General features: G+C 42.0%; 1 long non-coding RNA gene across 1 annotated transcript in view; it reads left to right on the top strand.

The window, feature by feature from the left end:
- The window catches only part of LOC139159906 (uncharacterized), an 84,856-nt gene extending 64,257 nt beyond the window's left edge, over positions 1-20,599 (top strand). Inside the window, exons 2-3 of the long non-coding RNA XR_011557863.1 lie at positions 12,274-12,332; positions 19,946-20,599. This is a non-coding gene — a long non-coding RNA (uncharacterized lncRNA). The remainder of the gene's footprint in view (positions 1-12,273; positions 12,333-19,945) is intronic.
- The last annotated feature ends 775 nt before the right edge of the window (positions 20,600-21,374 follow it).

Here is a 21,374-nt window from a genome sequence, read left to right as displayed (position 1 = left end):
TAAGAAGAAAACATTTTTTATTTGGATTTAAAGTATTTTGAGAAGTTTTAACAGAAAGCGGATCTTTTTATATGGGAAATTTGAGGGCGCCATCTAGTGGTGGAAAGAGAACATTATAATAATTTGGTGGGAGACAAGGAGAAAGAAAAAAAAGGGAAATGATGTGCAGCTGTGGATTGACCTTGCTTACAGAAAAATATTTTGAAAACTGTGAAGATCTTCAAGGAGTGAATGCTTTGAACTATAGAATTTGGTCTTGATTTAACCTTGCTGGAAGATAACAAAGCTTCAACCTGGAAAGGAGCAGAATAAAACTGGATATTTGGATACTAGAAAAAGAAAATTTAAAGAGACTACATGGACATTAAGTTTGAATCAAGACATTTATAATAGTAAAATCCTAAAGAGAGTAAGATGGATAAAATGGAACTGTGGATATATGAAGAATTGACGGAGATCTCAAAAACTATACATTAAGTCTTAAAATTGGTAAAAGGTGATGAGAAACTAGAAGTGACATTGCATGATACAAAATATGTGGGAAATATAGTGCTGGAGAACCAAGAAAAAACATAGAAGAACAAAAAATAGAAAGCAAAAACCAGATAAATGATTTCACTGGGATTCACAGTGGTATAGAAGAAATAGGCAAGGGAAAACATATTGCAAACAAATCAACTAAGAAGTAAAGGGTGTAACAGTGGAAAGATCTTAAGAGGTTGGAGGAAAAAAGAAAAGAAAGTACAGTGATCCCCCGATTATCACAAGGGTTCCGTTCCAAGACCCCTCGCAATAATCGATAACTTGCGATGTAGCGGCACGGAAGTAAAAACACCATCTGCGCATGCGCGCCCCTGTTTCCATGGCCGCACATGCGCAGATGGTGGAGTTTGCGTGTGGGCGGCGGGGAAGACCAAGGGAAGACCCCTTCGGCCGCCCAACAGCTGATCTGCTCCGCAGCGCGGCAGCAGCGAGGAGCCGAAGATGGGGTTTCCCCGCCGCCCAGGCAAAGGGGAAACCCCAAGATCGCTTGCCGCTTGCCCGTTCGCCCGCCCTGGGTGCCGCCCGCCGCTCGAGAGCAAGAGGGGGAGAGATAGAGAAAGAGAGAGAAGGAAAGAAAGAGATGAGAGAGGGAGGAAGAGAGTGTGAGAGAGGAAGAAGCAAGATAGAGAAAGAGAGAGAGAAAGAAAGATGAGAAAGGAAGGGAGTGACGTCATCGGGTGGAAAAATCGCGATATAGCGATTCGCAATGATCGGGATCGCGAAACTCGGGGGATCACTATATAGATATAGCAATAACAGAAAGAAAAGAAAAAAGAAACCAACAGAATGGGGGGGGGAGTTATGAGAGATGGAATTCTTGAGAGACCAAAGACAAAGTTTTAATAGACATTTTGGTTGACTGAACTGTATTAATGCAATTAACTGTGTTCGATTATTTTAAGTCGTTTTCAGATAAGATTGGCATATAAAGTCATAATGCTTTGAAGTAAAATGAATTATATTCATATTAAGAAGAAAAAGATATAAATGTGAAAGATGAAAACTAGTAATATGGCTTACTTTTTAATGATGTTTAGGATGTAATGTAGAACATAGATATTAGAAAAAACTAAATGTATTAATGTTATTGTGTTTAAATAATTATTTTAAATGATTTTTATATAAACTATATAGTTTATGTTAAATTAGAAATACAAATGTATAAGGTTTCTATCCGTGCTTAACATAGTAAGAGATGAGAATTTAAGGGCTTGTAGTTGTTGTACGTACTCCTGATCAGTTGGAGGATGATGAAGATATTGAGGACTCGGATTCAGATAGCGTTTATGAATTAGTGGAGGGACCGGGGTTACAGGTAGTAGAACAGGTGGGAGGCCAGCCACAGGATGGGGCTATGAGTTCAGGATCTAGCGAGGGAGAATCAGATGCTCGCTGGGTTAACCCTAAATTCAGAAGGGTTCAAAAACGTAGAGAACAGAAGTCTGGAAGAAGATATTAAGGAGAGGAATGGGTTAAATACTGCAGTGATGTATTTGGCACGTCAGGGGGTCAGTGGAGAAGAAGGGTGGAGTTTCAACCTTGCCGAAGGGAAAATGGATATGTTTTTGTCGGCTAAAGTAAGCAAAAGTAGTTCTGTGTTGTTAACTGTCAGTTCTGCTGTTTTTCAAAGTTATGCTGTTAGGAAAATAAATCTTGTTAAGTGGAGCAGCAGGAGGAATGTGAGGAATGCAACTAAGAGAGATAAGGGACCGAGTGTATGTATGGAATGTGTTTGAATTAAAGGACAGCGGAGAAATAAATGGAGTTTCTTTATTCATGAAATGATGCATTTAATAAGAGTTGTTTGTAATTGCTAAAGTTCTACCAGAAACCAGAACAGTAGTGATATTGTTTGTATAAAAATAAGATGAGTAAAGTTGAAAATTAAGGAAAATAAAAATTGTGGTTGAAATTAACAGAAGATACCGGGGCAACATCTTGAAGAAGAGGAGAAAGAAGATAAACATTGGAAAACAGAAGTAAAAATTAAATAAAACTGAAAGAATTTATTATGATTAATACCACCGATGCAATTTATATTAAAACTGTTTGTTTTTGGTGTTATATTGAGAAATAAATTGTAGATGGTAAATAACTGAAAGTAACAGTGGGAAAAATGGAGGAAATTGGAAGGAAATAGGGGAGAGGAGAAAGGGCGGAAAAAGAAAAGGGGATGAAGGAAGAAGGAGGTAGAGAGGGAAAAGAAGAGAGGGAAAGAAAGGGAACAGAGGGAAATGGTGAATGAGAGAAAGGAGAAGGAGAGGAGAAGAGGGAAGTAGGAAGGGAGAGGAGGAGAGGAAAGAGGAAAAAAGGAAGATTAGTTTTGATTGTAAACCTGGGAAAAATATGATAAATGAGAAATTTAAAAAAATAATTCTTTTTTGGTTGATTTGATGGCTGTATGATTAAGGTTTGGTAGGGAAGGTTTGCCTATTTGCCGATGACTCTAAAGTGTGCAATAGGGTTGATATTCCTGGAGGCGTCTGTAATATGGTAAATGATGTAGCTTTACTAGATAAATGGTCAAAGCAATGGAAACTGCAGTTTAATGTTTCCAAATGTAAAATAATGCACTTGGGGAAAAGGAATCCTCAATCTGAGTATTGCATTGGCAGTTCTGTGTTAGCAGAAACTTCAGAAGAGAAGGATTTAGGGGTAGTGATTTCTGACAGTCTCAAAATGGGTGAGCAGTGCAGTCAGGCGGTAGGGAAAGCAAGTAGGATGCTTGGCTGCATAGCTAGAGGTATAACAAGTAGGAAGAGGGAGATTATGATCCCACTATATAGAGCGCTGGTGGGACCACATTTGGAATACTGTGTTCAGTTCTGGAGACCTCACCTACAAAAAGATATTGACAAAATTGAACGGGTCCAAAGACGGGCTACAAGAATGGTGGAAGGTCTTAAGCATAAAACGTATCAGGAAAGACTTAATGAACTCAATCTGTATAGTCTGGAGGACAGAAGGAAAAGGGGGGACATGATCGAAACATTTAAATATGTTAAAGGGTTAAATAAGATCCAGGAGGGAAGTGTTTTTAATAGGAAAGTGAACACAAGAACAAGGGGACACAATCTGAAGTTAGTTGGGGGAAAGATGAAAAGCAACATGAGAAAATATTATTTTACTGAAAGAGTAGTAGATCCTTGGAACAAACTTCCAGCAGACGTGGTAGATAAATCCACAGTAACTGAATTTAAACATGCCTGGGATAAACATATATCCATCCTAAGATAAAATACAGAAAATAGTATAAGGGCAGACTAGATGGACCATGAGGTCTTTTTCTGCCGTCAGACTTCTATGTTTCTATTAAAATGGAAGATTAAAAATATTATTAAATAAATATAGTTAAATTTGAAAGTATAACATTGATATATGTATGTATAAGCACTCTGACAATACATTGTTTAAATTGAAAATGAAACTTTTGTATTATAAAATTAAAAAAACAAAAAGGAAAAAAACCCCAACTACCTGTCCTTCCCTTAAAGTCCAGCAAATATTTTGTACTTAACTCCTTCTTTAGGATCCAACAAAAGCCTCATTCCCAAGTTAAGTATGGGAATGTTTGCATCTACAACGCTTTCCTGCCAATATTTCCTTGAAGAAACAAGTGGGTATTCTGTCCTTAAATAAACCCCAGGATATCCTTCCCTATCTTGGAATTCTTTCTGAATTACAAGGATCCCCCTTAGTACACTTTTCCTCATTTGGCCCCAAATATTGGATATCCCAATATTTAAGGGCAGGAGCACTAATCCAGATTTCTTTAAATGTGTTTTAAGAGTATCGTTGCTGAATCCAACTTTTCCAGAACTATAACGTAAACTATTTTTTTCCAGTTGTATTTCAAATATATTGCAGATCGCAAAACAAAAGGAATATGGAAGTGTATTTCTCACTTGGTGGAACACAATATTTCTCTCTAGGTTAGCTGGCCCTGACATTTCCTTTTCATTTAAGTTATTGTTTCCCCGAAGTGTCTAGGATGCTGTTCACTGTTTCTTTACAGGCAGTAATCATCTCAAAAAGCTTTTGGAGATCACAGTTGCTGAAAAAGTCTAGATAGAAGGATGTCCTAAATAATAGCATCATGTATTTTGACAGGGCCAATTTAGGTGGAAAGAATTGTTGTTTACTTGCTGAGCGCTTATTTTACTTGGCATATTCTCTGAAGGACATGACATGTGAACTGAGAATCACAACTGAAGCCATTTTCTTCTTAAATCAAATACTCTAAAAATATATAGAGGTTCCAAACAATGCAGGAACATGCACGTTTTGGGGAATATATTTTGGAAGGGATTTAGCAAAGTCAGAAAGAAGTTATTTTCCTGAGGCAATTTGGACCAGGAATTCTTTGTGATTTGAAATGGGAGAATACTGCTTCTGATGTGAATACTTAACCTATTTTATTATATAATCAGTGTAGATGTACATATTGTTTCAGGACTATAGTGGAAGAAATATAGGCAGGAACAGTTCATGTCTGAACCCTGAATAGCATGTATCCCTCAACTATAAAACTGACAGACATTGACGGAAAACTTCACCTCCCAAAAATAAAATAGCAAGAATAGTATATATTTTTTCACAGAAGGAGGGGGAAAAAAGTACCGGTATTTAGAGGTGTGGTTTCCTTTTCTTAGTTGTCTTTTGTTTTAAATTTCCCACTCAATCCCCAATTCCTTTTTTAAAGAAGGCGAAGACAAAAAAGAACACACACACACACACACACACACACACACACACACTGTATACATAAAGAAGTGACTTACAATCTTCACTACAACAAGTATGAATAAATTTAGCAACTCTTCATATTTTGTAAGATTATAAACAATCTGTTCATCCCATATCCTATATCTTATCTATAAGACATCAACTTTTCAGTCTTGGTGTCAACAAAAAGTCCTCAAAGAATTCCTCCGACTATGTGAGGGGAATCCTTATTTTAACTGATCAAATAAACCAACTTTATACTCCTTTCTCGTACTTCTAACAACCTTTAATTCAATCAAATATCTTCATATGATTTGATTTCTCTTCAATTCTTTTTTATTCAATTGCACAGATTTTTAATATTTTATGTTTTAAGCCTCTTTTACAGATGAAAGAAGAAATCATTTTAGGTCATTGTCTTGGTTTATCATTTGCATTTGCATTTTCCTTTTTAACATTTAGGTGCCAGTTTCTTTTGTATGCCCTAAAATGTCCTTTCCCAAATCATTTTCTTGGGTTATCATTTGTACTTTAATTTTCAGCACTTTCTTTGTCCTGACAGATAAAATTTATTCCACACCATTATCTATATACATGGTCTATCCATAGAATCAGACATAATTATTGAAAATATTGATTAAAAAAGTACAGAAATGAAAGAAAAGTGAAAGATAGAAAAAATGTAGAAAGGAAAAAAATAATAAAAAATAGAAGTGACTTCCTACTCTAGTCACAAACTATTTTAATAACCCATAAATTTCTCTTAAAATACAAAAAATGATTTCTCTCTTATTTAAAAACAAATCCATGACCTTATAATTTCAATCCTGTTGTCAGCAAAAATCCTTTAAGCATTGCTAGAGATAACAATATGTCTATTTTAACCTTGATCAAATAAATAAACTTTACATTCCTTCCTTTTACATCTAACAAACTTGAAATAATGTTATAGAACTTGGGGCTTTTTTCCCCCTTCATTTTTTTCTTTTTCCCTTCTCACAAAATTCTTCAACGGTTTAGCAAGCTTCTTTCATAAATCAATTATAGGGAAATTATATCTTGATTTTTTAAATTATGCAGACATCAGCCAGTTTCTTCTGTATATCTGTATATCTTCTGTATTTTTTCACATCATTTTTGTAATCATTTAAAATCTACTTTCAATTCAGTCTCAATTTCATCAAGCGGAACCTGTTCCTCTTCCATTTTGTTGTGGCAGACACTATTAAAATTAATTCCTGGATTTGCTTTTATAACAATATTTACAATGTATCTTACTGTCTCCTCGTGAGAAGCAGCCCTCTGGAATATATGTAGGCAATCTTTTATCCTTTTGTTATCCAGAGAGGTTCCAAAAAAATGGTCTACTCATTACTTCCTAGGTCTTTGCTGTAGTTGTTCATTTTTGCGAAGACATCTTTAATTTGCCATACCTCCCCAGAATTTCCTGCTTTCAGTTTCCAAAGATATAGCATGAACCCAGCAGAAATTGTACTATGCTGACTATTCTGACTCTACTGGTCACAGTCTACTTTAATCACAAAATTGAGAAAACTAAGACGTGTCCATAAGACAAATCATTGTTATACCTTAGGTTCTGTGAGTGGATTCTGACAGACTTTTTGCCTAAAAAAACTTCAGATCGTGCAGAATGCAGCTGCGAGAGCAATCATGGGCTTCCCAAGGTATGCCCATGTTACACTAACACTCCGCAGTCTGCACTGGTTGTCGATCAATTTCCAGTCACATTTCAAAGTGTTGGTTATGACCTATAAAGCCCTTCATGGCATCAGACCAGAATATCTCCGGAACCGCCTTCTGCCGCACGAATCCCAGTGACTGATTAGGTCCCACAGAGTTGGCCTTCTCTGGGTCCCGTCACTTGGCGGGTCCCAGGGGAAGAGCCTTCTCTGTGGCGGCCCCAGCCCTCTGGAACCAGCTCCCCCCTGAGATTAGAACTGCCCCCACCCTCCTTGCCTTTCGGAAACTCCTTAAAACCCACCTCTGTTGTCAGGCATGGGTGAACTGATATAACTTCCCCAGGCCTATATTGTTTATGTATGGTATGTTGTGTGCATGTTTTTTTTAATTATGGGTTTTTAGTTTTAATTATTAGATTTGTATTCTACATTGTTTTTTCTATTACTGTTGTGAGCCGCCCCGGAGAGGGGCGGCATACAAATTAAATAAATAAAATAAATAAGTAATTATATTTATAGCTTTAATGTTTGGAATTATATTTCACCTACTCTTTCAAATCAATTGCATGTTTTATATTTTATTCTTGGTACTTGTATTTTCCAAGGGCCCCTTAAGAAATAAATTTTCAGAGATGATTTTTAAAAAGGGAGCAGGTTAAAATAGTTGGGAACATTTACAATTGCTTTCCACTGAATCTGATCACTGGTTTATTTAACCCAATATTGTTAGCAGCAATTCTACAGAATTCATGGAAAGGAATCTTGCCCTCTCTCCCAAGGATAGCTGTAAATTTCTGCATGAAAAGTATGTGCTGCACAATTGTGCAGGCAAAAGCCAGGCATTCAAGCAGAGCAAATGTCAGCAGAGGTTAAACATTGCACTTCAAAGAATTTAAAGGATGCAGGTTTTTTTAATAAAATCTGCCTAGATAAATCTATCAGAGGCAGTGTTGGGGGCTTCCCTGAGAAGATTTTTGCCACCACTGAACTTCTATAAATGAGAAAGTCCTCAGAGGAGTCTTTTTTGGGAGATAACTTTCTTCACATTAATACAATGTGAAGTGACTCTTGCCCCAAACAAGATTCCTGGACATTTCTCTTGCCTAAAGGATTAAAAACAAAATCTCTTTCAAGGTAAAAAAAGTTTCATGCCTTAACCTTTACCAAGACTCCCTGGAGAAATGGCTGTGAATTATCTATCTCTTCTGATAGGTTTCTCAGCCATTTTCTCTCTTTTTTCCCAGTCAGCCAATTTGTCCTTCAGTGTTGGTTTTTTCTCTCCAGCCCTTCCTACATTTTGTTCCATTTTTTGACATACTTGCTACTTCATTCCAACTTTCCTTCATCACCTGTGCCCTGCTTGAATCATCCATATAAGGTGGACTTGTATTCTTGTCTACAAAGATTTGATATCTTGCAATGAAGCTTTCAGCAACTTAATGCATTTTGTTAGAAAAAAATGCTAGTTTCACAAACAAAACTGTTGTGGGTGGTCCACGTCTGGCTCAGCTGGTCATGGAGCTGGATCTGTGGTGCGCCTTCAACCTAGTGCGCATGCGAGAGAGAGATGAGTGGAAGACAGCGTTTGGGACTCAGTACAGCACAGTACATTACAGTACAGTACAGCCATTTTGAGCTTTCATAAATATGCCCATATCACACCAACACTCCGATCGGTTTCCGGTCACAATTCAAAGTGTTGGTTATGACCTATAAAGCCCTTCAGGGCATCGGACCAGAATATCTCCGGGACCGTCTTCTGCCGCACGAATCCCAGTGACCAGTTAGGTCCCACAGAGTTGGCCTTCTCCGGGTCCCGTCAACTAAACAATGTCGTTTGGCGGGACCCAGGGGAAGAGCCTTCTCTGTGGTGGCCCCGACCCTTTGGAACCAACTCCCCCAAGATATCAGAGTTGCCCCCACCCTCCTAGCCTTTCGTAAGCTCCTTAAAACCCACCTCTGTTGTCAGGCATGGGGGAATTGAAATATTCCCTTCCCCCTAGGCTTATAAAATTTATGCATGGTATGTCTGTTTGTATGATTAGTCTCTTAAATTGGGGTTTTTAAAATTACTTTTTATATTAGATTTGTGATATTTGTCTTTTTTACTGCTGTTAGCCACCCCGAGTCTGCGGAGAGGGGCGGCATACAAATCTAATAAATAAATAAATAAATATTCATGCCCTTTGGACTCATGAATGCTCCGGCTGTCTTCCAACACTTCATGAATGACATCTTCTGAGATCTATTGGACCAATTTATTTTGGTTTGCCTTTATGACATCCCAATCTACTCCCCATCGCGCACGAGTCACATTCAGCATCTCCATCAAGTCCTGCAACATCTGAGAGAAAGTCACCTTTATGGCAAGTTGGAAAAATATCAGTTTTATCAGATGACCATCGGGTTTTGGGGACATCTTATTTGTCCGGAAGGCATTGTGATGGATCCTGGCATTGCCCTTCATATTCTCAAGTGTCACTCTTGTGTCCTGAGTATTACCCTTCATCTCTTGTCATTGAGGTGGCTTGCACAACCTTCTCCTGGCTAGAGTATTTAGGAAGGCAAGAACCCCCAGTCATTGGCATAGAGAGAGAAGAGAAATGGAGAGAGCACACAGCCTTGAAGGCCCCCTCTGCTAATTGTACAGGCATCTGATATGATTCTGCTTAGCTTCACCTGCTGCTTCTTGTTTGTTAGGAAGCTTATGATCCACTTACAAGTATGTCCAGGTACCGCTAACTGGTTCAGCTTAGTTAGAAGAGTGTCTGGAATGATGGTATTGAATGCGGAACTAAAGTCTACAAGGAGGACCCTTGCATAGGTCATTGGAGATTCAAGATGTTGTAGGATGTAGTGCAGAGCCATATTAACAGCATCATCTGTTGGTCTATTTGCTTGGTATGCAAATTGCAGGGGTTCTAACAGTGCATCCACGATGGTTTTCAAGTGGGGCAGTACTAGCCTTTCAAAGGTTTTCATAACTACAGATGTTAGAGCAACTGGTCTGTAGTCATTCAGTTCTTTGATGATGGGCTTCTTCAGCACTGGCGTGATAGTAGAGCATTTGAAGCAAGAAGGAACATAGCACATCTGTAGTGATTTATTGAAGATTCGAGTGAAGATGGGGGCCAATTGGTCAGCACATACTTTTAAACAAGGAGTTATTTGTCTGGCTCTGGAGCTTTTCCTGGCTTTTGTCTGTGAAATAGGTCTTGCATTTCCTTTTCTGTTATTACTAGGGGTTGTGAATGCAATGATACGGGGGTCAGTTGTAGGAAGCTTGTCTGTTGTTGGCCAACTCGATGTCACTCACATCGGGTGCCTCGCTGGCTTCTACTCACCTCTCCTCTCTTAGCCACTTCTCGCTTCTCCGCCCAGGCTCCTTAGGGCCACAACAAGCAGTTGTTTGAGCTAAGCAGCCACCATGAGAAAGAGTTGGCAAAACAGCTGGCTCTGTTCAAATTGGATTTGAACGAGAAGGAGACTCAGCAGAAGCACCTCACTGAGGACTATGAGCATAGGCTTTCCAAGCAGAGGGAAGACCTATGGTAATGTAAGGCCAGGCACACTGGGCTGAGATGGTCAGCCAGTTCCAGACCATGTTGCAGTCCTAGAACAAGACTCTCTGGCTCTTTGCCACCAGTGGTACTTCCCTCCAGCCTTTGGCCAAAGCCCTGTACCAGGAAGCTGAAGCAGATCCCAAGTCGGAATTTCTGCCCCTCTCCAAACCACATGAAAAGACCCCAAAGAGGGAGACTCTCTGCAGCAACACAAGCATTCATTACATGTATCTGACCCGGGGGCCATAGTTTGAGGACCCCTGATTTAGCACAGTACAAAAAAATGCAAATAAGTTTTCTGTGGACCACCAAAATTTTCTCGTGGACCATCAGTGGTCCACAGACCACCAGTTGGAGACCGCTGGTCTAAAGTATTCTTGCCTCTAGTGAAACAATTGATATGCTGAAAGTATTTAGGTAGGTCTTTCCTTAAGTTTGCCTTGTTTAAATCTCCCAAAATAATGGCCAGTGAAATGGGGTATTTGGCTTCATAATCTGATCAGCTAGTGTTCTTAATGTTTTATTTATTTATTTATTTATTATTTATTAATTGGATTTCTATGCCACCTCTCTCCGAGGACTCGGGACAGCTCACAACATGTAAAATATACAATACACAATATCTTAATCCAATTTTGGGATTAAAATTTTGTTTACAGAGGCTTGTGGAAAACTGGATTAAGATATTGTGTATTGTATATAAATAAATACACGGCAATTAGTAGAAATGGAGTGCTCTTCTCTCCTATCAGCTGACTGCCTTGTGCAACCTGACCCCATGTATACCACCCTGAGAACCCAATAAAACAAATATACAAAAAAATAGCAGATGAATGTACTAAAAAAGTGAATAAACAAAAGTAAAAATAACAACAAAATAAAGTTAGCATGTCTGGTATGAATGGACATTTTAGGTGAAATATGAAACATACCCACACTACACTGTAATATACTTGTGCTTCCACCTTCAAGCCCCAGTGTACATTTAACAAGAAAGGACAAAGCATTGTAGCAATCTTTTGCTCTGTTGGAGCATTAATTTTGTGGCCATGGTAAGAGTAGAAAGGTGAGGAATGAACTAGGGTACAATGGTCACATAAAGAAACCCAGGAGGGCTGGATATAGCCTGGGGACTTCAGTTGACACCTCAGGCATCAATACGATTAGTTATCAAAAGAAAATATATGGGAAGTAACCTATAGGACTTCCCTGTCATTTCAAATTACCCAGTAACCTGTTTTCTTACCATTTGCGCAGAATGTTTTAAATTGCTGATGGTACTTAGAAAGTGACAATAAAGTGAGATCTTTTGATATTTCGGCTGTCATTTCTCTCTGTTAAACTGCCAGTGCTAGGGTTTGTTATTTTTAGAACTGATTATTGTACAAAGTGGATATCAGGAAAGCACTTCATGTTCTGCCACTAATGCTTTTCTTGTTACCAGGTGTCAACCATACACATATGTATTCAGCATTGGTATTGATCCATAGATTCACTTGTAGATATAAAGAAGTTGGATCTATGGTTGAGATGGGATTCAAGTTGCTCAGATGCTCTGTCCTGCAAAGTATGTTTGCAGTTGTTATTATGAAAATCAAGTGAATAGACTTTGAAAAATTGTGTGGTGTGTTTATGAAATGACTTTAATTATGAAGTGCAATTATGACACACAAACCGCCATGTCAGAATGTCTATATGCCTTTTGTATGAGATCTGTCATTAATGATGATAAATCCCCCCAGGATCCCTTGAGAAATCTATAATGCTGGAAGAGATGGAGAAGATGACGACTAGGAGCAAGGTAGATGGTCCCTATGACAGTGATGGGTTGTCAGCCCTTTAAGATAGATCGTATTAGGGAAGCAAAGTTATGAATGCTAATATTATTTTACTATAAGTTACAATAACAAAATCTTTTAGGTGTTAATGTGGTTCCTCCCTCTCTCCCTTTAAAAAAACTAGGGACAGCCTTATCTGAGTTACTTTGTCAAAGTACATTTCTGTCTTGGACACAAATTTCCTATTTTTGACTATTGTTTTGGTTTCAGCTCTTCCTCTTGTTCCTCAAGGTTACTTTTACAGCCCATTACACCTGAAAGGTCAGGTTAACAATCAAACATCCAGGTCTGTCTCAATCAGCAAGTAAAATCTCCTAGAGTTGGGAAAGATATGCCATCATTTTGATGCAGAGCAGCTGCTTTATATAGTAACAGAACAATTAAACTTCTAATGTAGCCTTGTCTGGCTTGACGGATATAATTTGTTTCTTTAAAAAACTGTTGTGCCTTTTACATTGAGATGCATAGCCTAACTGGAAATAAGGTTCAATTTTTTGTAAGTGTGTTTGTAAGATGTAGCTTCCAATAATTTTTTCTGAAATTATTTCATTTAGTGAAATTATTTCACTTTCACTTTCACTTTGTGAAATATTCAATATTTCATACTGATTTATTTTTTAGTAAGACCTCATTTTGATCAGTGCTTGTGTGACCCATTTTAATTCTCATAGCCTGAAAATAGGCGTTGATTGCTTACCTGAACGCCTCTTCTCGTACGGTGAGTGGGTACAGCAGTCACACGGGTTGCTCCTGTCCAATCCGTTCGAACTGAGCCTAGTATTAAAAAAGACTGCTGGATCCGCCCCTTCCCCAGAATTCGCGAATCCATAGACTAGGCTCAGTAGTGAAGCTCTTTAATGTTCAACTCTCATGTGTTATAAGAAAATAGAATAGAAGGTAAAGAAGACCACACATAGGGAGGGAAGTGACTGCTGTACCCACTCACCGTACGAGAAGAGGCGTTCAGGTAAGCAATCAACGCCTATTCTCCGTACTGAAGGAGTGGGTCCAGCAGTCACATGGGACATACCCAAGAGATAGGTCCCTAGGGTGGGAGTACATTGCTATCGTGAGAGATAACGGATTGGAGTACTCTTCTGCCGAAGGCAGCGTCCGCTGATGCGTACGAATCGATTTTGTAGTGCCTTATGAAGAAATTTGGCGAGGCCCAAGTGGCTGCTTTGCAGACTTCTTCCAACGGAGCCTGAGTCGCCCAAGTGGCAGATGTGGCAGCACTTCTGGTGGAATGCGCTGTAATATTCCTTGGAATGGAAAGGGGAGCTGTCTCGTAGGCCTTAGAGATGGTCCCTCTGATCCAACGACCTATTACTGTAGGAGACACTCTGGATCCCAAGGATCTGGGATGGTAGGCTATGAAGAGTGCTTCAGATCTCCGGATGGATCTTGTGCGTTGGATATAAACCTTTAGCGCTCTAGTGAGATCCAGAGTGTGCCATCTAGTTGCCAGGGGATGCTCTCGTTGGAGACAGAAGGAAGGTAATATGATATCCTGAGATCTGTGAAACATGGAACTAACCTTTGGTAGAAAGGTGTGGTCCAGTCGCAGAACCACTTTATCCTGGTGAAACCTGGCAAAGGTCCTGTGTGATAGAAAGGGCTGCCAACTCAGATATGCGTCGGGCGGATGTAATCGCCACCAGGAATGCTACCTTAAAGGATAGGTACCTGAGGAACGCAGAATTCAGGGTTCGTAAGGTGCCTGAGTAAGAGAGTGGAGAACCCGTGGCAAGCCCCAGGTAGGATATCTGTGGATTTTAGAAGGCCTGAGGATGGCCACTCCTCTTAGAAATTCTTGGATTTCTGGAAAAGAGCGGAGGGCTGCCTGCGAGGCCCCGCCAAGACGGAAGAAGTGGCGGCCAGGTGTCGGCGGATGGTGCTGAAAAACCCCCCTGCGAGCACCACTGATGGAATTTGGACCAAGTATGGTCGTAGATCCGGTTGGTAGACCCTCTTCTAGACTTCAGGATGATTTCCACTGTGTCCGGGTCATACCCTCGCAGGTCTAAGTCCCTCTGGATAATAGCCAGGCGGTGAGGTGGAACCACTCTGGGTCCGGGTGGAAGGAGGCCCCCTGTCGCAACTTATCCTCCGAAACGGTGAGTCGCCAGGGGTCCTGGACGGACAGTTGTTGGAGGTCCGCGAACCAGGGCCTGCGAGGCCAGTGAGGGGCAATCAGAATTACTCGGGCCTTCTCCAGGAGGATTTTGTTGATCACGTCTGGCAGAATTGGAATTGGAGGGGAGGCATACAATAGACCTGGAGGCCAAGGGCTCCTGAGAGCATTGATAGCCTCTGCTCCCGGGGACGGGAACCTGGAGCTGAAGCGAGGGAGCTGGGCATTGGCTTTGGTCGCAAATAGATCCAACACTGGATGGCCGAACCTGAGGCAGATCTGGTGGAACAGTGACTGATGGAGATTCCACTCGCCTGGATCTAAGGTCACTCGCGAGAGCCAGTCCGCTTGGACATTGAGGCTCCCCGAGATGTGGTCGGCTAGAAGCGACTGGAGAGTTTTCACTGCCCAAAGGCCTAACTTCGGGCCTCCCTCATGAGGGCCTTGGATCTTGTGCCTCCCTGTCTGCAAATATGGCCTTTGGTGACTATATTGTCGGTGAGAATCAGCACATGTTGGTTGGAGATGTGAGAGTGGAATTGTTTTAGAGCTAGAGACACGGCTCTTAATTCTAGCCAATTGATGGGCCTGGAAGCCTCCTCCGGTGCCCATGTGCCCTGAGCTAAAAGACCCTGGGCGTGGGCTCCCCAGCCCGAGAGGCTGGCATCTGTGGTGACTACAAACTGGTCGGGGCACCGGGAGGGAGATCCCTTGTCTAGGGCTGGAGAAGTCCACCACTTGAGGGATCTGCGAACCGTCGGTGGGATGGTGATGCGACGATTCGAGTTGCTGTGGCCCGATCTCTGGAAGGGTAATGGGAGCCACTGTAGTTCCCTGGCGTGAAGACGGACCCAGGGAACAATACCAATACCTGACACCATTTTACCCAAAGGGAAGATAGGGTGGCAATGGAGGTAGATTGCTGGGGCAGGATGCGAGTAATGAGATCCAAAAAGCTGCGTTTTCTCTCAGTGGAGAGGAAAACCTGGGATATCTCGGAATTAATGATAGTTCCCAGATGCAGAATGGAAGTGGATGGATCAAGGTGGCTCTTTTTAAGATTTATGGAGAACCATGATTCTGTAGAACCGACATGGTAAAACAGAGGTCTGCAGCCCCACCAGATCTGGAATTTCCATGAATTAAAATGTCATCTAAATAACATAAAATATGAATGGGAGAGGCCCGGATATGAGCTGCCAAGGATCCCAAGAGTTTAGTGAAGACTCTGGGAGCTGAGGAGAGCCCAAATGGCATAGCCCTATACTGAAAAAGCCTGCCTTGAAGGGCAAAGCGCAGAAAATTCCTATGGACCTTGGCAATGGGAATATGGAGGTAGGCCTCCGAGAGATCCAGAGACCCCATAAAGTCTCCCTGATGTAGAGCTGCTAAAATGGAAGATAAGGAATGCATTTTGAATTTCCTATATTTTATGAACCGGTTCAAATTCTTTAGATCTAAGGTGGCTCTCCAGCCTCCAGAGGTCTTAGGGACCATGAAGAGGATGGAATAGAAGCCTAAACCTCTCTGGAGAGAGGGGACCGGTTGAAAGCTCTAATAGTCAACAATGAGAAATAGCCTCCTCCATTCGGATACGAGATGGAGTGGAACTGGGAGAAGGACAAGAAATAAAAACGGTTAGGAGGAGGTGAAATGAACTCTGACCTTAGGCCCCTTTCCACAGTGTCAATGACCCAGGGGTCCTTACAAGAACGGTGCCAGTCGGAAGAGAACCAGGCTAGGCGACCGCCTAAGGGAAAGGAGGAAAACTTACCATCTGGCTCTTTTGGAAGCCCTGGTAGAAGAGGATCCTCTCTGATAATGGGAACCTCCGCCCCTGGTGGTTCTAGATTGGGATCGAAACCGAGGGAAATACTGACCTGGAGTCCTTTGAAATGCGAAGCCCTGATCCTGTTGACGCCCTGTGCGCCGAAAAGGCTGCGGTTTAGGGGCCTTCTTGGTGGTAGGTCCGAAGACCTTTTTCTTGTCTGTGGTCTCCGTAAGGAGAGGGTCCAGAAGGTCTCCGAAGAGGAGGTTACTTTTCAGCGGACCCCTGGCTAACTGCCACTTCTGTCTTACTCCCGCCTGCCAAGGGCGGAGCCATAGAAGTCTTCTGGCCGTTGTGGAGGCTGCTACTGACCTGGCTGCAAATCTGGAAGATTGGAGGGAAGCATCTGCTACATATCGGGGAGCTGCGAAGATATTGTTGAAATCCTGTTGACCCCGTAAGTCATCTGGCGGCAGGTGTGGTTGGAGCTGACGAAGCCACAAGAGCACAGCTCTGGAAAAGAAGGATGCCGCTGCAGCACTCTTAATGGCCCATGAGTCTGCAAGGAGACTCCTTTTGAGCATTTGCTCAAGTCGTTTGTCCTCTGGCCGGAGGACCTCCTTTGCTTCGCCCGGTATGGCAGAAGTCGAGTGGAGTGTCTTCACTGGTTCATCTGGCTTGGGACATGTTAGGAGTTCCTCATAGGAGGAGAAGAGCTTGTAGAGTTTCTTGTCCTTGGGAGTGGGAGTAAGGCCAACGGTTGGGTGGTCCCACTGTTTAAGCAAAGCGTCCTTAAACAACTTGGGCATAGGTATTACCTCATTGTCTTCCTGTTCTTCCATGAAAAAGGAAGATTTTCCTCCGGAGGGTCTGAGGAAGAAGTAGCCTGTTTTTCTTGCCCGGCTAGCCCCGTGGATACTCTAGCTTTAAACAGGAGAGATTTGAAAAGCTGCGAAGGAAAGATAGCAGCTGGGGCTGGAATCTTGATCTGAGATTCCTCATCTTCCGACAGACGCTGAAATGGGTCATCATCCTCTTCTGCGTCCCCATCCTCATCCTCTTCCTGAGAGGAGTCAGAGACCTCCATGGCTGGGGCTCTGTAGGAAGGAGAAGAACTCACGGGACGGGAGGAGCGGGGATGAGATAGAGAAGGCACATTGAAAGATGAGAGTTTAGCGTCAATGGTGTTAGTCAGAATAGTCAAGATAGACTGAAACTCCGGAGGCAAGGAAGAAATATCAGCCGGAAAAGCCGGAGGATCCCTGAGGGCCTGAGCAGGTTCTGGCTGGGAGGAATCCTCGGTAATATCTGGCTCCTCTGGACCTAAACCCCATAGGTTAGGTTGGGGTGGATTTAGGTTTGGCTCATCCAGGGATAGCACAGGAACCCCAGAAAGAGGCAGGTTAGAGGCCTCCGGGGGGGTTGGATTGATATGCACTTGGGCCTGCACCTTAAAAAATTTGGCTGATTTATCATGTATTTTTTGTAGGGCTGGGTCCCTTCTCTTCTCAGCCCTGGTGGGCTTGGCTAAGGAATGGGAGCCTGAGGAAGAGGAGGAAGAGGCCTGGGGAACTTCAGTAGAATTACCAGTAGGCCTAACCTCTTTGGGACCTTTAGTTGTGCCTCTCTTGGGAAAAGTAGCCATAGTCTGACAATTAACAGAAGACAAGGCTGAGCCAATAACTGAATTATAAGGAGAAGATTTCAAGGACTTCCCAAGAGGAATGGATCCTGCTTCGAGGCCTCGAAGCTGCTGAAACGTGAGGACAATCTGGGCAAACCCAGAGTTCGTGCCCCCAAATCCAGCGGGGCCAGCCTCCCTAAACTTTGTAATTAAGTAAACCAAGGCACTCTGGTTGGAGGCTTAGCCGGTGGAGAATTTAGCCTGGGACCCCCAAGGCCCGCTCCCGGATCCACGCGGTGGACTGAGGCCTACGCGGCTGGCAGAAGGCCAACACGAGAGGCCTAGATTTTTAAAAAAAGGGCGCGAAGGCCTTCGCGCCGAAAAGATCGCTGCTGAGAATTTCTTAAGGGAAAAGCGATCGACTAAGTCCAGGAGACTAGAAGGCGTCTCACTCCGCAGGAGGTATTTTATAAGCCCTTAAATATTTATATACAATAAATAATCAATATTTAAATGGATAAATACTTGCACTAGGACCTCCAGGCCAAGGGATTAGAAGAATCCACAAGCGGCCGCAGGAATCGTAACCGGCAAAACCGCCGGGGGAAAACGAAACCGCAACTTCTCCCAAGGAAATAAAGCCAAGCCGCGTTTTTTTCTTTTTTCTTTTAAACGGCTGGCGCAATTAGTGCAAGTAATTAAATAAAGACAATAAATCTTACTACTTTTTGAAGGAAAGATCGAAGGGAAGGTGTTAGAATGTTGAACGAGCATTCACAATACAACCGCAGGATATGCGAACTGAGCGAATTCTGGGGAAGGGGCGGATCCAGCAGTCTTTTTTAATACTAGGCTCAGTTCCAACGGATTGGACAGGAGCAACCCGTGTGACTGCTGGACCCACTCCTTCAGTACGGAGAAGTTTGTGCACGAATGCAAGAATCTCTAAGAAATGAAAAAGGTTAATACAGTGATCCCCCGATCATTGCGAGGGTTCCGTTCCAGGACCCCCCGCAACGAGCGGGTTTTCGCGAAGTAGCGCTGCGGAAGTAAAAACACCATCTGCGCATGCGCAGATGGTGTTTTTACTTCCCAGCAGCGAGGAGCCGAAGATTGGGGTTTCCCCGCCGCCCACGCAAACTTCTCGCTGCTGCCGCGCCCGCCGCTCAACCGCCCTGAAAGGGAAAGCCCCCCCAGGCCGGCTCTGATCCCCCCAGGCCAGCTCCGATCCCCCAGGCCGGCTCCGATCGTTTTAAAACAGGCGCGCCGTTCTCCGCTGACTCCTAAAGCGGGGAAGTTCGCCAGGAGTCAGCGGAGAACGGCGCGCCTGTTTTAAAACAATCGGAGCCAGCCGGCTCCGATCGTTTTAAAACAGGCACGCCGTTCTCCGCTGACTCCTGGCGAACCTCCCGGGCGAAGGGCGAAGGGCGGGCGAGCGGGTGCTGGGGGGGGCTTCGCCCTCCCGCCAGCAAGAGGGGGAAGACCCAGGGAAGCCGCCCAGCAGCTGATCTGCCCGGCGCCATCTACGCATGCGTGCCCATAGAAAAAAAGGGCACGCATGCGCAGATGGTGTTTTGACTTCCGGGTTCAAAAATCGCAAATTACCCTGTTTGCAATGGTCGGGGACGCAATAACCGGGGGATCACTGTACAAATAGGCAAAGAAGTAATTTCAGATCAGAATTCTCAAATCAAACACTTTACTGTAAGACGAGTTAATATTTAAAGATACTCAGGGAACATCATAAAAAGAAAGTCATACAGGAATTCAAAGTGTCCCCATTCTGAAAGCAACCAGTTAATGACTTTCTTCCATTAGATTGTTTACCCTTTATTGGAGATTTAGCTGCAGTTTTTTAATACTAGATGGCATTATCCATATCCTTTCCTCTGTTGGTGTAATAGTTTTCCTCTTATCTTGTAATTAAGATTTATATGCCATTTCCCCACCAAATTCCTGTGTGCCCAAATAAACTTGACGATCACATTCATGTCTCACTTGTACCCTTGCAATTCATAGTAGTAATAAAGTTCTCATTTTATCCCCACAGCTTTGTGAAGTCCGCTCGCTGGCCACTCAATGAACCCCAAAGGCATTCTTCATCACTTTAACTACTAGCTTTCTCTCATCCAAGTTAGATTTATGTGTAAGATATGTTACAAAGAGGCACTTGTGTTTCTTTTTAAAAAACCCAACCCAATCAGCCAAATCTATAAGTCATTGCTCTTTACTGTCATGGCAAAAAACAGCTATCTTGTGGCACTTTATGAACTAATTTTTACTTACCATACATTTGTGTATCTCACAATCCATAATGCATTGCATTTTAAAAGCACCATTTAAAGACATAAATGAACATGTCTTTGGGGATTTTGAACATAAATCAGCAGTGATGAAAACTTTATCTACTGGAGTCACTATTGAGAAGTCTTATATCTCAGTCTTTCTCAGAAAGAAGATCATGAGGTTTTGGTAGCAAGTTTTGATAAAACCATAATATTGCCCTTTGTTTTGGGATCTTCTACATAAACTTAGTGCTGAGTGCTATTTAACTTCAACTCTTTTGACCTCTCTCCAATATTGTTCCACTGGGAATCCTAACATCTGAGCAGAGTTTTGTTATTGTCTTGTTTGGTGTGTTATGCTTTTGTGTTCCTGTTAAATCTGTCCGATAAAATTAATAATAAAACTTAAAATTGCTTGATTTATTGGTGTATTTATTGTCTCTGGATCTTCAAACAACCAATTAGTCTTGCATTTGGCAATTGCCTATCAGTTTGCAATACAGAATTTAGCCCTCAATCTAATGACTAAAAGCCTTCTCTTTTGGGCCTGGAAACAAATAGGCAGATGAAACAGAAGGCGATAGACCAACATTTAAGGCAAAATTAATGTTATTAAAATGAACATTGTCCTTTGTTTATGGAATTATTCTATGTTAATACTGAATATTTCCTAAAATTATTGAGGACATTTATTTGGGATTAGGATCACCAAAGTTTTCTTTGGCTAAATTAAGATTATTATTTGAGGAAATTGTCTTTAACAGATCAAACTTGCAAACATATAATTGAGCCAATATTTTATCAGCCATCCGCTGGTGGAGTGAAAATAGGTAATTGAATATCATCCATTCTGGGCTAATTTGGAAAGTTATTATGTAGTTCTTTTGCAAGCATGGAAAGTGCTTTGGAACAATGTATAGCAGAAAATGTGTTTAATTTCTGTCAGTATGAGCAATGAGAAAGCATTGGGCCATAATAGGATGTTAATTGAGTTTTGATAATGAGAATCATGAATACCTAATTTTTTGGGATAAAATCTCCTTTAAAATTGATAATAATTCTATTGGACGATTTGGGAAGAAGCTGGGATAATGAATTTTAACTCAACAACTATGAAATAGCTATTTTAAAGATTTTTACTGTCTTCCAACTGAATTTGTCTTCTGATTTGCAACAATGGATTCATTTCCAGCC

Source organism: Erythrolamprus reginae, chromosome 1, assembly GCF_031021105.1.
Source record: "Erythrolamprus reginae isolate rEryReg1 chromosome 1, rEryReg1.hap1, whole genome shotgun sequence".
NCBI lineage: Eukaryota > Metazoa > Chordata > Lepidosauria > Squamata > Dipsadidae > Erythrolamprus > Erythrolamprus reginae.
This window is presented reverse-complemented; position numbering and strand designations above follow the sequence as displayed.